Source organism: Aptenodytes patagonicus, chromosome 2 (assembly GCF_965638725.1).
Source record: "Aptenodytes patagonicus chromosome 2, bAptPat1.pri.cur, whole genome shotgun sequence".
Taxonomy (NCBI): Eukaryota; Metazoa; Chordata; class Aves; order Sphenisciformes; family Spheniscidae; genus Aptenodytes; species Aptenodytes patagonicus.
In genome coordinates this window covers 24,530,192-24,548,018 of record NC_134950.1, presented here as the reverse complement: position 1 = coordinate 24,548,018, position 17,827 = coordinate 24,530,192, and the positions used below count along the sequence as shown (strand labels likewise).

Genomic DNA, 17,827 nt, shown 5'->3' with positions numbered 1-17,827 from the left:
AATCTCCATCATTACCAGTCTTGGAGAACGTGGTAGGAGAATGATTCAGATGTAGTAAATCATGACTTGAAGCAGAATGGTAGATTAGACTACCACTGGAAGTCTTCATCAGTCCTATTTTTCTCAGTCCTATTTTCCTTTTTCAGTCCTGTTGTTTTTTAAAGTTAAATCTGTGTTGATCTGATGGTGCAGAACTGTTGTATTTTCAGGTGTGTAACTGTTGGAATAACTGTTTTAAGTGCTTCATTTTTCCTTCTCTCCCAAAAGTCACTGATTCTCTTTGTTCCTTGATTCTGTGTGGGTCACCTACGGAAGAGATTGTGAGGTTTTATTTTCAAGTACTCGTAATTCTGAAGGTAGCAGGTTCCACATCTCAGAGAAATGTGAAAATACAGTCATTTGATCATTTCAGATGGCCTTAGGGTTTGCACAGTTCCAAATTAACGTGTTCCATCACTTAACATGTTTCAGTCCTTCAGTTCAATGAACTGTGATACAGCCATGCTAACAATCTATCTGCAGAATAGAAATCTGGAGCACACATTTTAAGTACTTATAATAAAGTAAGTGAACAGTATAGTAAACTTGTTTTGGTCTTCTCTTGTTCATGGCTTAACGCTTGACCTGGTAAATTTTATACTTCTGTAGCTGTACTTTGCATTACCTAGATAAAGGCAGCTTTGAGTTCAAGGCTATGAAATGATTGCTGTCTACCCTTTTGCCCTAATTCTTGGCTTGGTTGATTCTGTAAGTCTACTACGTCTTCTTGGAATACCTTTGTGTAAAATTTAGTATCATGCCTTGTTGAAAATCATCCTTGTACTTAGTGTAAGCTTCCACATACTTTAACAGTAACACGTATGTGTGTAAGCTTCTAAAAAAAACTTGACTTGTAATTGCACAGGGAAGTTGGAATTTCAGCTTTTTTTTTCTTTTTTCTTTTTTTTTCTTTGTGAAGTAACTGAGCATAATGTAGTCAATAAGGAATTTTTCAGTAAACAAGGCACTTCTGTTAATCACATATTCTTTTACTAATATTCAGTTTAGTTTCTCCAACATAAAACAACAACTGATGAATGTTCCTTGAGAGTCCTTGATTTGGGTCCCCAGCTGCCATTGCATGTCCCTGTGCTCCTCTAGGCTTGTGCAGATTGGTCTTTGATGGGTTGATTGCTCCTGTGGTGGGCCTGGGAGTAGCCCGGCAGGGTATTATTTGGGCTCCTCTCCTGCCATTGTCTCTCTGAGCATCTTTGTGGTTGTGCAGATGAGCTTTTATTGCATAACCTAACATCTCACAGAAATAACAGCCTCTTTGTCAGTGGTATTGTGTTTTCCATGTGATCACAGCTCCTTTTTAACCATGCACAAAAGTAGTACAAAAGTACTTAAAGAAAATAGTTTTCCATCCTTGTGGTGTTGTGGATTAATTGTTTCTTTGATCAATTTTGTACAAATAATGCAAGTATAAACACATTTGCTTTATTTTCTTTTATAGCTCTTTCCCTTTGTTCCTTGGCTTTTTCTGATTTTGTTTCTATGAAATTGTAGTGTTCTTGCAGGAAAAATTAACAATGCAATTAAAGATCTCCTTACCTTCACTTTATCCTATTTCCCAGGGGATCTCTTTCTTGAAATTCATTGCTTTCATTCTGCTGTTACAAGAATGTTAAACTGTGTGTTTCATGAGTACTGTTGCCCAAATTATCTTCTGCCTTTACGTTTTCAAGCTTCTAAAAGCCGTCTTTCAAACTAATTAGAAATATAGCAGGACAAACAGCTATGTCTTTCTCTAGATTCTTATCCCCCTGTTAAAAGTAAAAAAGACCTGCCCAGACATGACATTATTCTCAAAAAAAAAAAAAAGCTTATGTAGTTTGTCTTCCTATTTTTAATGGTCTGCTGTTATCCAGAGGTTTCCAGCAAATCTGCCTGCCTACAGTCTGGATCACAGGATTTTACACATTCTTGATGCGCAGTACAACACCATGCTTTTTTGTTCTTTGTGAACAAACTGTGCCCTCTTATAGAAATGTTCTACCATGTTCTTATGTGTTACCCTTCCAGATCTGTTCTGTCAATTTTGAAAATATACTGAGACATCAAATTTTTCTTCTGTAGTTTACTACTTGCACGTAGCTAAGCTCAAATGTGTTTGCCATTTGTTTACATAGGCTACGTCTTTCTCAACTGCCTATGTCTGTATTACCACTTCTCATGTGGTGATTGAAGAGAGTTATTGGGCTGAAACAGTTGTTCCTGAGCTCCTTTTTGAGGCTTTGTGCCAGGTGCTTTTTGTGAGCGAGCAATGTGTCTCTGTAACATATTGATTCAGTATTACTTGAACTCAAAAGCGATACCACAAGCCTTTGTATCCTCTCAGCATAGATCTTTTTTAGCAGGAATTATGGTCCCTAGTTGTATGCTTTTTCCAACACAGTCATATCCTCCAGTTTTAAAACTGCATCACTGAAACTGTGCTTACAATATGGGCTAAGACATGCTGTAGGGAAAGAAGAACAGATGAATTGGGGGGGGAGGAAGAAAGAAAAAATGGAAAGGAACAGAAAAGGGAGAAAAAGGATCAGTTAATAAAAAGGGGAGAGAGATGCAGGGGAAGACAAAGCAAGGAGAAGCAGGTAGAAAGAGTAGAAAAATAGTAAAAGTTAAGAAAGCCAAAATTTAATGGGAAGACAAGTACAGATACAGGAGTTGCAGGAGGAGGAGAGAACATAGGAGAAGAACACATGACTATTGGCCCTTTGACATGGTGTGGAGAGTCTCACAAGGTATGAAGACCTCTTTGGGAACCTGTCTCCTGGGTAACTGCTAAAAGACTTTATCTGGATGTAGTTTAAAAAGGGAACTCTGCACTATGTATTTCCACAAACATAGGAACAGAGTTTATAGCTAGTATCTGGGGTTCTGTCCTACGGTTTCATCTGGAGCAGAAATGTTTTTCTCCTCCAAAACTTCCTTCAAAACTAATTTAGGCTGAAGGTGGTGTAGGGATTCAGAACAAACTCTCAAGCTCTTTCCTGTACAAATTCTTGTTGTGAATAGATTCATGGAATACCAGGAAGGGAAAATTGCTTGAAGATTAACACTCTGATGTCCCCCACCTACCTTCTTCCTCCTGCTCTCCAGAAACCTTCTTCTACTAGGAGAAAAACCCTTTCCTTAAGTATTTCATAGTTTGTTGGTTATTAGACTTGCTGTCTTCATCAGATAGTCCGAGAGTTTCTCTTTTGATTAACTTGTCCAAAGGCAAGCTATCTGAAAAAATAAATTTTGAAGTCTCAAAAGCAAGATGTGTGTGTTTGGTTTCTGACAGAATTTAAGAATGAAGTGCCTGTACTACTTAAAATTGGTATTTGTCATACATATTAGTAAAGTCTGTTATCTTAAAACTACCAGTAAAAAGATGTGTACGGTACTGTGACTAGCTGATTGAGCTCAGAACTCGTGGAGGACAGGTAAAATGAGTATTTCAAGAAGGATGTATTTTTGTTACACTAGATATTTATTGTAAATATGTTTAAATATTATGCCTTCCTTAGCTTGAGACTATTTAATTCTGCTAAGAGCAGATTTTTAACTATAACTGATTTGAAATTTAAAGATACAGGTAATGGCTTAATGGGATTTTTGAAAGCACCTAACTCCCTCCATTGCAGTGACACCTTAGCACTCTTGTAATCCATAGTTTTAAATGCCTACTTGGCAAAGGTGCTTTTCAAATGTCAACTGGTATTTTTAGGGTTCAGAGAAGCCAAGACAATTAAAACATTCGAGATCAATATAAACAATGAAACCTACTACTTAAATGAATAGGCTTTACCATTAAAAAGTACAAGAAAGATTCATACTGCCTAAAATAGGAGTTGTGCAACAACAAAAAGAATAGCAAATTTAAAATAGTAGATGGGAATACAAAATGACAAAATACAAAATAAGAAATGGATAAATAAAACAGCTGCAAACAACTGTTTGTTCTTTTTCATGAGTCAAGAAAAAGGCATTATTAACTTTTTGATAATGCATTACATCTAATATAGAAAAACGGAACAAAAGCAGTCTTCAACCCACACATAGCTCTTTGGAAATTTATGTTTGTGTGTTGGTTTTATTTTATAATCCTTTTGGTATACAAACACAACAGTATAGTTACATGTGAGTTAAATAATCTGTTAGTTCTTATGACTGCACATGCTTGTGGAACATCCCGATTTTGCATTTCATTCACTATAGATGTGGAAACAAACATGAATCTGAAATGCATCATGCTCTCTACATTTTTGCAAGTAGATGTATTGATGTTAATAAAGGTTTTACAATTATTATTATACAATTTTTTAACAAAAATAAGCATACAAAATACCAAAATTTTAGAAAAATAGTACCAGTTAAGATCTTTCAAATGTTGTGCATAATTAATCCTACGGAGTAATTTTACTGTGTATTTTTTCATTATTTGTTAGTAGGTACCTGAAGCACTCAGTTTCTAACGATTTCAGCCTGCCAAGAAAACATATACACAGTCACACATGGCTTTAGTTTACTCTGGAAAACTGGAACTTGCTACCACTTTTTCCTTGTCCTATTCAGGTAGTTCATTATTTTGTTGACAGTTCTGTTCCATTAATCTGGTATTTTTGGGAAAATTGCTTGCAGACCTTACATTTCTCTATTGAAGGTGATCAAATAGGCATTTGAATCCCTCATGTAAATGATGTCTTAAAGTTAAAATAAAATCTACTTTCCAGAAAGTAACTGTAAAACTATTTTATGCAAGATTTCATGTGGGATACCTTAATGGTTGAATAATAAATTTTACCTCATAAAAATGAAATTCAATAATACAGTAGCTTTCTCAGCGCAGTAGCATCTGGTTGAATCTCATGAGAGCCAATATTTTCCAACTCATTAGGATCATGTCGTTCTGTATGTCGTCAACATTGACTTAGCCAAGCTACCTTTACTTACATAACCGCCAAACTATTAAATAGGTCTCTTGTGGAGTGAAGTCAAATATTCCTCTTATTTTGCTTTTGCCTTGGAAGAAGAGAAGAAAATGTACATACTGTAACATTTAAACATCTGGTCTAAACCACATCAGGGTAACACTGAGGAAAGTAACAGGATTCAGTATTCTTCCCAGGTGTACATATAAAAAAGGGTTGTGGAGCTGCTGCATAGTTCTTTTAACCACTTAGGAAAAAGACTGAAATAAGTAACTTGCCTTTCTAATACCCCTGTTTTTAAAACTACTTTTTCCCTCTTACCTGCTCCCCTGCCACCAAACCCCAAAACACAAAACCCAGCAAAAGCCCAACATTTTGAAGTTTAGTGGTAATGCAGGTTGTTAAGCCCTAATCACTTCCTTGCAACATGCTGGCATTTAATCTCTGTTTGTTCCACATAACGTGGCCAGTTTTGGTGTTCATTTTGAGGAGTATGACTTAAACTTTCTGTTTAAAATCAAAGTGTAAGAGTGTATTCTCTTAAGTAATCGCTTGGGAGTGGCAGGACACAGCTGTATGAAACTTGCACATTATAAACAGTTTACTGTCTTGCATGGGTGACTGTACCCACATGTCCTCATCCTTCATGTAGGCTTCTGAATGTAATGTGTAAATAGTATTTTTATACATTGTACATTTCTGTGAAAGTCTGGTAGATTATCAACTCTAATTTCAGATGGAAACAGTGTGGATAAGCAACCTAAGCACAATTTGTTCTTTATCTTAATTATTTGAGCTTAATATAGTTGTGTATAATCTTCTATTTCCTCTTATTGTAGACATTTTCAGTGATACTCCAGTCATGAACTGACTTACACTAAACATGGGATAGATGGGACATTTTATCATTTTAATATGTAATCAGTGGGGTTTAGCTTGTTGAGGATCTTCTTAATAAATCCTCTGCCTGAAGCAATGATTCTGTAGTGGCCTGAAATGAGGAATTAACATGCGAAGTACCCATGTAAACCAGTAATTATAATTGCCTTTTTATTTTTTCCAGTCTAATTACTATGCACTAATAAGCTTTGAAATTGAAAAATACGGCGTTCTGATGAAAGAGTGGTGGTAGGCATACTTAAGGCATTCATACAAGCTTAACTCTGATTTGTAACGTCGTGCTAAAGAATCTAATGTGCTTAAAAATCCACTTGAGACTTTTTAAATGTCTGTTGTGGTGAAAGTGAATGTATACATAGTGTCAACAGCACAGTCAAGCAGAAAAAGAAAAGCTAAAAAAATCGATAGGTTGTGAAAGGAATACATATATACATGAAATCTATAGATATACATAAATCTATAGATCTACATAAATCTATATAAGCTTCTGAAGTTGAATTGTGTTTCAGAATTGCAGGAGAGCTCAGTTCATTGTGTATGTTGAAATTAACAGTGAACTCTTGTTGGGTATGTTGGTGGGCTACCAAAAACAAGACACCTAAGCTTAGAGCTATAAATAGTGCCCTTCCTCCAGAGTCTGTAGTTTATTTGCACAAATAGCGATGGAAGCTGTGACTGAGAGCACCTGTTTTGTTTGTTCAGCTGTTAGCTTTATGTTATTTCTTGTTCTATTAAGAAAGGTGTGTTTGGACAGCAGGGAGGTAGGCTGCCTTTTTGCCTTGTTCTAGCTGCCATGTACTGCATCAGGTGAAAAACTCTACAGGGAGGTTGAGGTGGTGGCTTCTTTTCTAAGAGCAATAGAGCATGTTGAGACTAAGCTACTGGAATTCAGTGTTATGACAAGAAGACTGGGAAGAACATAAGTCATGAATCTGCTGCATAATAGGAACTGGAAAATTTCTGAGAAGAGCTCAGAGAAGACACAAAAGAAAGCTTCAGAGATAACATAAGGAAAGATTCTTTTTTGGGAGGGGACTGAAAGAAGTTGTCAAATTTAGAGTGAATCAGGAAGCCATCAGTGGTTGCTGATTTAAGAATAAAGCATGAATGAGAAGGCCATGGTGGTTTTTTTGGTGCCTGTATTTTAAGAAAAAGGTGCATGCAGAGGTCCTGCAGCAGAAGTATTGACCCCAGTCATGCTACCATTTGCTGAACAGTGCTTTTCAAAAGAGCAAAAGGAAACTATTTCTTTGCCCCTGGCAAAAAATAATAGGGTTGTCAAAGAATTCAAGTTGGAAGGACTGCAGGAGGTTTCTAGTCCAATCTTCTGCTACAACCTTGGACTTGGCAGTGCTAGGTTAATGGTTGGACTTGATGATCTTAAAGGTCTTTTCCAACCTAAATGATTCTATGATTCTATGAATCACAGTCAGTTATAGGATCAGACCAAGTTCCTTAGGGCTTTATTCAGTCAGGCCTTGAAAATTTCCAAGGGTAAGAACGCCCGACCTCTCTGTGCAACCTGTACCACTGCTTGACTGTTCTCATCATGAGAAAGCTTTTCCCCCCTATCCAGGCAGAATCTTTCTTGTTTCAACATATGACCGTTGTTTTTCATCCTCCTACTGTGCACCGCTGTGAAGAGCCTAGCTGCATCTTTATCACAGCCGCCTTGTACATACTGGAAGGCTGCTAATATGTCAAATGTATTACTACTGTTTTCACCTTTTTAAGCATTAAAGCAAATTCATAACTGAGGAGTCCTAGCTAGTGCTAAAACTCAGCGATGGTGCCTCTGGAATCTGTTTCCTGTTCTAATTCTCATGCCAACTAGATTTAACCTGAGCTTTGATGCTATCAGTACATACAAACTCCATCACACTGTTGTCTGATTAATAAGTATACTAGTGTATGACATTGAATACATCTAGCTCAGACCATCACTCTGTGGTAGTTTGACAGTTGTGGAAATTTCAGAAGTCCGTATCTCTCCTTTTCCCCTTCAGATTAAAGAATCCTACTTTGTAGGGTATTTGATCAGTTTATAGTGAGATATTCTGAGAGGGAAATGAAAATGCATATAGGCGATACAACACAAAGAAATGATCAATAATTTATGTCTGCTAATTGTATAATCTTTTCTGTTTATGGTTTCATGGGACCTCTTTTCATCTTAAAATGTAAACAAAGCTGTTGTGAGCTGCTAAAACTGCCTGCTGTAGGGTTTTATTCACAAGTTTCATTTCTCGGGCTTCAGTAGTTGCTATTTAAAAATCTTAAATGTGTGCTATTGCATTCTGTAGTGCTGTTTCAAAATGCCACTGTTCAAGTGAACATAAAACAAACAAATACACCCCCCACCCTGGTAAACAAATAATAGCAGAACCTTAACTTAGTTTGTAAAACTGAGGTATAATATTTTCATACACACCATCTTCCCCCATCTAATGGTTCCGTACTGTTCAGGTGAATGCCCTGTATGTGCATTAAAATAATGTCGGCTATAAAATTTCAGCATCCAGTTACAGTTTGGTATAAGAATCCCTTTCTGTGCCATTCATCTCTCCATAATACATCTATGTCTTCCATTTTTTCTCCATTTGGGTATATAAAAGTATTAAAATTTCTATATGGACATGGTTGAAAAATGTGTGGGGATCTTCCCCACTTTTGTCAGCTGCAAGTGCCAAGAATTGTAAGCATTAAAATAGAGCACAAAGATAGTGACTAAATTAGGTATTTAACCCTTCTCCAAATTACTGTAGATCCAGAAGAAAATGTTCCAGGTAAGTTTTCCCATGCAGAATGTCACTTACAGATGTTACGCTCTCACTGAAGATCTTTTCTTGGAAAAACAAAACCCACTATCCTCAGTTTTACGCATGTAAAAAGAAAAAAAGGTAATGAGAAAAGATTGTATTGTACCACTCTGTTATGCATTTCATTCAGTCTGAGTGAAATAGTTTGTTCAGTTTGTAATGCTGTGCAGGACAGTAGTTTTGTTTGAATAACAACATGGGATTTTTTTTGCCATTGTAGGGTGAAAGTTAATAAACGTGCTTTGTGATCCTGAAACAACTTGGATCACTTTAAAAGAAATTGGAACATCTTATAGCATATCTTTGTCCTTGTTATTCAGAATAAGAAATTTTGCAGTTTGGAAAGTAGCAGGCTAACTAGAGGTTTTGATCTTGATGAGGCAAGAAATATCAGCAAGGAAATTTTGAATGGAATAGATTATTAGGGAATGTGAATGAAATGAAAAAATAGTAAGTACAGAGTTGAAGAAGTTCCTGTGAGGAACAACTTGTAGTAAAAATATGTTTGCTGTAGTAGTAATATTTACTTTAGGAAAAAAAAATAAGGCATAATCAGAAGTAGATAGATTTAAGAATAAACACCTTTTATAAACTATTAAACATGGTAGAAGCATGTTTTCTGTTTGCAAACATGTAATATTGAAGGCTGATCTTGAGTAGTGAGTTTACGTAATGTGTGTAGTCTTGATCAAATAAAAGTTGCACTAAGTTGAAATCATGTGACAGATTCCAAGTATTGGACAGCTGCTTAAACTTATTATAACACTGCCTACAATACTAATAGTTTGCAAAATACTAGTATGCTCTAAAATTACTTTTATGTAATGAACTCTCGTGAATGACATGGAAAATTACTTTCCATTTGTGGGGACATTTTGATTCTTGTGACAGGTAAGATGATAAATACCAATGGTATTCTTGCCATAGAAAGATACCAGAGTATTACATACTGCAATAGCAATTGCTAGTCATCTGCCCCACATGATTTATTGTTATTGTATGAGGAGTGATTATTGTGTCCCTTGCAGTAAAGAATGATGTTTTTCATATGTGTCTAGTCCACCTCATAGTTATAGAATAAAATTAATGCAAGGTACGTGTAATAAGGTAATGGTAAGGACAGAAAGTGTATTTTTACTGGAAAATACTAACCTACAATTAGAGCAGTGCTTTGACCATGAATTGTTTAGGTTAGTATTATGCCTCTAAAGGTGGGCAGTTCTTTGGGCAAAAAATTCTACCAATGGTAGAAATACTCAGTAACATAAAAAGGTAGTAACAATAAGGCAGACAAAGTTAGTGAAACATTAGATTCTCAGGAAACTATAGTAAGCAAGAAAATTTTTAAATTAACGTTTCACAGTTTTGATTTTGCTTTTGGAGGGGAATTACTGAGGAATAAAGGAAGAAAGGGGGGTGTTCTGTTACAGTGTTATTTAACGGTATCCAGTGAATGTCCCTTCTGTTTGTATGAAGTGTAATAGGAAAATTAAATATGGCACAGCAGATGTAACTGCTTTGAACTTGCTTTGAAGTGTTGTACTATTGTAGGAAAGCATTCCTTACTTTGCAGTATTATTGTAGATTTCTTTTCATGAATAAAGATACATATCACACTATGTGATATGTTAATTAAAAGCTCAGATTCTAAGGAGATGTCAGAGTTCTATGTATAACCACAGTTCCTGAATTTTGGGAGCTTTGTCTTATGCAAAATAAGAGCTCCTACATCTGCTTAACATCCTCCAAAACATACTTTGCAACCAGGGCTGCTGTCGCTTCAGAGAAAGTAATCAGAGCTATTTCCGGAAACACCTTTGTTTTAGTTGGAGATCATCTAGATAAGCGTAGTCCCCAGTCTGAGCTTAGTTTCTTTCTGTTATGATTACATCATAAGGCTGGTATGAATACAGATCAAACCAAATGTGTGTTTTACTTCTTCATCTTTTTTTTTTCCCCCTTTTCACCCTTATTTTTTGCTTTTTTTTTTTTTTTTTTTTTTTTGTTTTGAGGGCAATGTGATAAATGCAGATATTACACCTTCTTATGCTGATTTCTCCTGCCCTTACACCCTGGCTTTGTTGCTGCATCTCATGGACATCTTCGTTCCAATCTCTTTCCTTTCTCCTTTTGATTTGCCTCTTTTTCTGCTTTTCTTTAATAAACAGCAGGTGATCTGATCAGTTAGGTATGGAGGGGTGAAATTCTCTTGCATGGTAACTTCAAATGTTGTTTTTCTTGTTAAAGATGCTTTTTCTGAATGGGGGATTTTTGTAACTGGTTTTTCTTTTTTTCCTCAGTTATTGTAGGGCATGGGGAGTGACTGTGTAGAAAATAAACAAATTGAGAAGAAATGCAGCTCTTTGGTAGTGTTACAGAAATGTTTTAAATCTAGACTGATGGAAAGGGGTCTTTTTAATTATTCCAGTAATTTTTCAAATTTTCCAATTTAAGACATTGACGTGTGTTTTCTCAACCTGCGGTTGGAAGAAGAAAAGCTTTATTGCCCTAAGGGGTCTGATCTTGTTAAGAAACTACATTTCGTTCTTTTTCATATGAATTGTCACCTTAGCGGGAGTATATTGTAGTCTGGCTCTATCTGTTTTCTGAGAGAAGTGAATACTGGATGATTCAGAGGAAGATGCAAGAATCCCAACGTTATAGAAGCTAGTGATATATTCTTGCACCTCTGCAGAGGCCTTGAGTTCCTGCCTTAGGTTAGATCTCTTGTTTTTACCTGGCTTGCATGACATACTACAGCTGGATACAGCAATTTTGTTATGCCAACTAGTTTATTCTTGTATTAGCATTTTTCATTCTCCTATAAGTAATCTCAGATTTGTGGTGTAGCCAAGTCATCTTAAACTAGATATTTTAATAATTGGAATTACTGGATAAAAGTTTCTAAAGAAAAGTAGTAACAAGTCAGAATACTAATAAACTAGTCATATGCTTTACTACAAGCTGACCAAGAAGAATTTCTGTGCTGACTTCAAGAGCAGTCCCAACTGACTATTTTAGGAAGTCAAGGAGTCCTTGAGATTTCCATTTTCATCCAAAAACATTTCTGGGATGTTTTTCTTACCTTTTTACTGTCTTCTCAGGAAAATCTTTCCTGAAAAATCCCTTCTTTGATATCTCTGTATCAGCTTATATAGTGTGAGCTCAGTGGATTGTACTCAGAAGCTATCTGGTGTCTTTTGGTTTCAGTTTAGATAGCAAAAAAACATCCTCCAAATGTGCTTGTACCCCACTGTTTGATAGCTTTCTGACTTTGTATTTTCTGATATTTTGGCTGTCAGACTCTGTTAAATTCTGTTGCTCCCCTTTAACATACATACCAACATGTCATCTCAGAAACTCAGACTCCAATTAAATTTGGGGATGCAGAACTATACTCTTTTCTGAGTACCTTCAGATTTGTTACCACTGTGAAGAATTAGTCAGCCATCCATTTCCAGCAAGTGTCAGCAAAAGGAGGAGTTAAATAAGAGCCTGGTTTAATTGTTTGGTTGGTAAAAGAGAAGGTTTCAAACTTACACTTCCAAAGGACAACTAGAGTTAGGAATAAAACAGGTGTTTTTCAGAGACACTTTGGACATCACGTGAGTCTGTTGTGATTTTTGCTATCAGAGGTGAGTCCATTTTTACCCAGTAGAATGGAGACAAGTGGCAGCCCTGCCTGCCAGAAGGGAACAAAGTCTCTTTCCTCCAAAATGTACTAAAGCAAAAGGAGTTTTTTGTTATGGTCTGTTACAAACCAAGGAATTGGGAACAGAGGGGATGATTTTTTTTTTTTAATTTTCTTAAACCAGTTGTACTGTCTTTCATGCTTTCCAGGATTTAAATGCAATTTTTGTATGAGTGCTTGACAGTGAATATTTGCTATTTTAAGTAGTTACGACTGTGTGCTTGGTACACCTTTGGCAGTAAATGTCTGACTGGCAAGTTTAGAATTGTAGGGTATACAATGTAAAACACCTGTTATATATCTATTATACTTAATCTTTTTGCAGATTCTTTTAGAGTCCCACTTAGCTTCTAAAGAACATAGTTTCTGTGTGTATTCAACAGCTTTTCAAATGCTGTGAAATTGTGTTATAACGTAAGATAACGCACAGTTCAGAAGGGTGAACTGCATTATTCTGGGCATGGTCTTAGGAAATTGCATCTAAAAATATACTGTTTGTGCCAACAAACCAGATCGCTTTAGAGACATTAGGAGTCCATAGATATTTATGTCTACTCTTTTTAGGCTGACTGTAAGCTTTAAAACAAAGCTTTGAAGGACTGACATAACAGCATTTGCAGTTCTGTTGAAAGCTCATATGATTGCATCTTGCTATAGCTCTCATAGCTCCTGGTTTCATCAGTTAACTGTATTCAGTCCACTGGGCTTAGATGAGGTGGTTGTGATCACCAGAGTGCTAAGCACTTGATCTTCTGTCTTTCAAGAGAGCTTTTTATAAAACTTGCTTTGATGTGTACTTCGTGTCCAGGCTACTTTCCCAGTGGGCTGCTATCCATTCGTATGTTGCAGTATCCCATATGTTATCAATGAAACACAGCTTGCGAGCAGATTTGTGCTTATCACCAAGATAGTACCTCTACCATATTCAGCAATAAGAACAACTACTTCTTTAATTCATAAAATTTGCCTTCTGTAAATTTGCACAAAGGCTTGATAAACCCTCTTTGCATGTACAGAATATTCCCTAAATACAGGAAAACAACTAGCTGAAAAAGGGAGTAGTACTGGACCAAACTATTGTCATGATCTCAGTCTCACCATCTCATGCCCTCCCAATTCCTTTGCTACCTTCATTTGTATGACTTGTCTGAGTTTGGATATAAACCTTTTGAGGAGTTTCTTTCTAATGATGTCAGTAAAGAGCTGTTCTAACTTAAAAACTGGAGGGGAAAATGATCAACAGAAAAAAGCTGGTGATCAGTAATTAGGGCATTGCAGTAAGCACTAAAAAGTCCACATGTATGATTGTGAGATGAAATAAAGAAATATGATTCAGAGCATTCACTGAAAAACATATTTTTTTCTAATATTTGTCTATGAGGCATTTAGTCAGATGCTGCGTTTGCTATGGTAGCACTTGATGAGAACATTGGGCTGCAGAAAAAGAAGCTGCAGACTTTATAACAGAACACCTTGAAGCACACGTACAAGTAAAATTGATTATTTTCTAGAGAACTAAATTTGTGTATTTCCCTCCCTGTTACATTCTGAAGCTGGTCTGAGTTATGAAGATTGTCATTTAGGTTTCTATAATATTGCCCAACCTTTTCTGGAACCCATCTAACTGTGCAAATGCTTCCAGGGTGAACATAAGACTATGTTTTATTGCACCAGGTGGCTTTGTTCTTAGGCTTTCAAAATGGCGTGAGTATCTGTATGTTAATTAGTTTTTTGTGAGATTTTCTTTAATTTTCCCTTGACATTCTTGTTTGCTGTAATGCAATAAGATTTCTCTGTGTGTAGAATAACAATTTCTCCATGTGTATGTATCACATTCCTTAATCTCCTTTGCAGTCTGTTCTTTCAGTGTTTTACTCTGTTGTTACCAGAATATGTTCAATTCTATTAAAACATATTTATTTCCTATGCATTTATAGTACTTTAAAAGTTTCTACTGCAAAGAATGGGGAAACTTGAAGCTTTACTCTGCCAGCCTCAGTATGTGCCTGAGTATTATCTATTTGGAATTCCAGTCCACACATAATTTATGAAAGTATAAGCTTCTGATAGATCACAGAAATACTGCAGAAGTCAGTTTGAAAACTTTACAAAGAATGGCAGAAAAAAGAAATTGTTTGAGGTGGCAGGATATTGAAAAGACCTGATGGTGCAAAGAGGAGATTTGGGTTTCTTCTGCCTGGGGAAGGGGTGGCAAAGGGAGATCCAGTGCCGACACGCAGCACCTGCAGCGGGGTGTGACTCACTCTTCCAGAGCAGCTCCCGAGGAGCTTTGTGTGTCACCCTGCTGTCACCCATTGCGATAGCAATGCAGTCACAGTGCCCCAGGGCAGGTAAAAGGGGGGGTCCTCTTGGGCCCCACTGCCAGACTGCCCGGGGGTCCCAGCCAGGAGAGAGCTGGCCCCAGCCCAGACTGATGTTGTGGTCCAGTAGTATGAAATACGGAGACTTAGAGCCCTAATACGTGAATGTTCTCTGCAACAGTGAGCAGGACTACAGCTGTTGGTAGAATGCTGTTCTTCTTGGAGCTAAGAATCTTGAATTTGATTACGGTGGTAGAAGCAAGGGTAAGAGATGAATTTGAGGTGGCTGGTGACTTACATGTGGGAATGAATACTGGCTCTTCTCAAGCAGGGGTAGGTGCTCTTTGAAATGATGATGAAATGGTGACTGTGTCAAATTTCTTCATGTGGTAGTTTAAGATGTATCAAAAACGTCAGAGTTGCAATTCATTCATTAATCTTTCTGAAATTTGAGGAATAGTCTTTTAAGCAACTCTTCTCTAAGGCTCACTTCCCTCTTTTTCTGTCTTTTTCTATCCTGCAGTATGACTTGCAATTGCTGCCCAAAATGGTAGTGAAAAATAATAGCAGGTACAATAGGTAAAATAGGGCCATGAACTATAGTGTAAATTTTTTTTTAATCATCTCTGAATTTGCTTTATTGCTGTTTTGAAACTTTTTTCATTAATAATACGTTGTTTAATAAGTTGTAGTCAGTAGAGGTCTTTCTAGCATCTCATAATCTAAAGGGAAAAGATATGCCCTTCATTTCTGTAAAACCCACTTCAATTGTCTTCTATACTTAGGAGTCATGTTCTACTTCACTGAGGTAGTACAGAGCTTTTTTTGTTTTAGTCAATTAGAAAATGACTTCTTAGTGCAGTTGCACTTAAAATCACAGTTCAGAGCCAAAGTACTGTTATGGGTGCTTCCCTGTTCAGACACAGCTTACCAGGTGGAGCTCAGAAACTTGCTGGCCATCGTGTCAGGATCCTTTCTTCTTTTTGTAAGCCACTGAATTACTATTTAAACAAAAGAGTTAAAATAATTATAATTTCTGTAATTCACTTTTTCTTTTACCTATATTAAATACATACCCTTTTGGCTAAGTCTTTATATTCAAGTGGGGAATATCTTTTCATTCTTTGCCATTTTTTGTCTTTGCTTCACTGATTTTAAGCATACAAACAAAAAGAGCATAATGCTGAGAAACGGCTCCATGGTTGTCCTACATCAGATTAACACTGTATGTTGTCTTGTCCTACCAGAAGCCTCGAAGAACAGCTTGACTTCCGAATGCCGTTCAAGTCGTTACTTTGGCATTCGAAAAGCCACTGATCTTCTTAAGGCTTATGTGAACTTTGGAGTGGGAGATGAAACTCGTAACAGAAATTACTTGCAAGCCTGGAAGAGTTGCTTTGTAAGAGGCAAATGTACTGGTATTTGAGGCAACTGCATCATGTATTCAAAATGAAACTCTTCTGTCTAGCAAACTGAGGTGTAACAAGTTCCAGTAGCCAAAACAAATTCCAGTTAAAAGATGCTTTTTTATGTTGACAATAGTTAATGACTGCAACAACTTACTGAGACTGCAGGGGTTTTTTTGATAGATTCATGCTGCTGTTTAAATACAGGAGAGGAATCCCGTGGCCCGTATTTTAAAAGAATTGAGGCTGGATGATCACAAGGCTTCCTTCTTTTCCTTTTCATTCTGTGTTACTTGATGCTTCACAAATTATTTTCTGTTTGAAATGTTATTTCCCCCAGATCTCTAACTGGAGCCAGCTGATTTCTGAACTATCCTCTTGATCAGGCTGTGTCTATTTAATGCATTTGACCCTTGTTAGCTTTTGGTGCTAGCTGAAGTTGTATATTTTGCTGTTGGTTTGTATTTAATTTGTATCTTGTGTATATGTTTTCTTTATATGAGGCTTCTGTTCATTCTGTTAACCTAATTCTGTTCAACCTATTAACCTAATAGGTTTATCTGTAGTGAGTGGTGTTTGAAAAATGAAATGTTTCATCAGTATTACGAGAATCCAGGCTTACAATACCAAATCATAAGAATAGTTTACAAAGCTTGCTGACTGTGACATATTATAGAAGTTGGCTCGTCTTTCTTTTGCTTTACTAATTGTTTTAAATACAAGTTATTAAATGCGGTTAGGATAAACCCCATGAAACTGACTGAAGTTAAGTAAGTGTAATAGAATTTCCTGATCATTGCCATGTCATTCATCAGTGTAATCTTTAAAATCAAAAAAACCCAAAAGCAACAAACATATTCTGTTTTATAGTGACTCAGCTATTTCATATGCTACTGGAAACATTCTTTACCTTCTTAGGAAGTTATCAAGCAACAACTACTGAATAATCATCTTTATATGTATTGCCAGTAATTCAGAAATATATTGTAATTCTAGGCATTGGCAAGAATGAATCTCTCTTTTTAATTGAAGATAGCTGGTTTTTATTGTGGGGCATTTGTATTTAGCTGACTACCTCAGATATTTTTTCTGTTTTGCACAATTTCTCTTTGGGAAAGGAAACTTCCTGATAATGGGGGGTGGGGGTGGGGGAGTAAATAGAGAAATGTTTCAGCAGCATTCTGCTTGCTCAAGGTGTTCTGTGGAGGAGATGGCTTGGGTTTTTATGATTGCAAAGATTTCGAACATGGCTGTTCATACTATTTCCTTGCTACAGAAGTTAATGGGTTTATGGACTGCCATGTAATGTGGATAGAAGCCTTTTGACTTACCAGTTATCCTTGCTGTTGGGTTTGAAATGAGATTGTTCTGGCACTGAAACCTTTGATGTTGGGAAGGTAAAATAACAACTTCTTCACTTTCTGTCCTTGATGTGGGCAACCAACTTTATTAGCCTTGGAATCTAAATGTGTCAGATGAATTCCTTAAGCTTACTGTGAGTTGCCTGTGTTTTATCCTGCTTTTCACAGTACAACATAATGTTGTGCAGTGCTACTATTTTTATACTTTTAGTTCCACACCTGTTTCTTTGTTAAAAAAAAAAACCAACAAAAACGTCCAGAATATATAAGTACAATAGAGTTGTCCTTTAGATCATTCTCATCTGTGTTAAGAACTGTTTGATATTTCAGTTGTAGGACTCTGTTTCCCAACAAAAGTCATGTGACAT

At 36.4% G+C, this 17,827-nt stretch overlaps 1 protein-coding gene across 5 annotated transcripts in view; it reads left to right on the top strand.

The window, feature by feature from the left end:
- Positions 1 to 17,827, top strand: part of VPS13B (vacuolar protein sorting 13 homolog B) — a 497,028-nt gene that overhangs the window by 115,647 nt on the left and 363,554 nt on the right. The gene's annotated exons all lie outside the window — the stretch shown is intronic.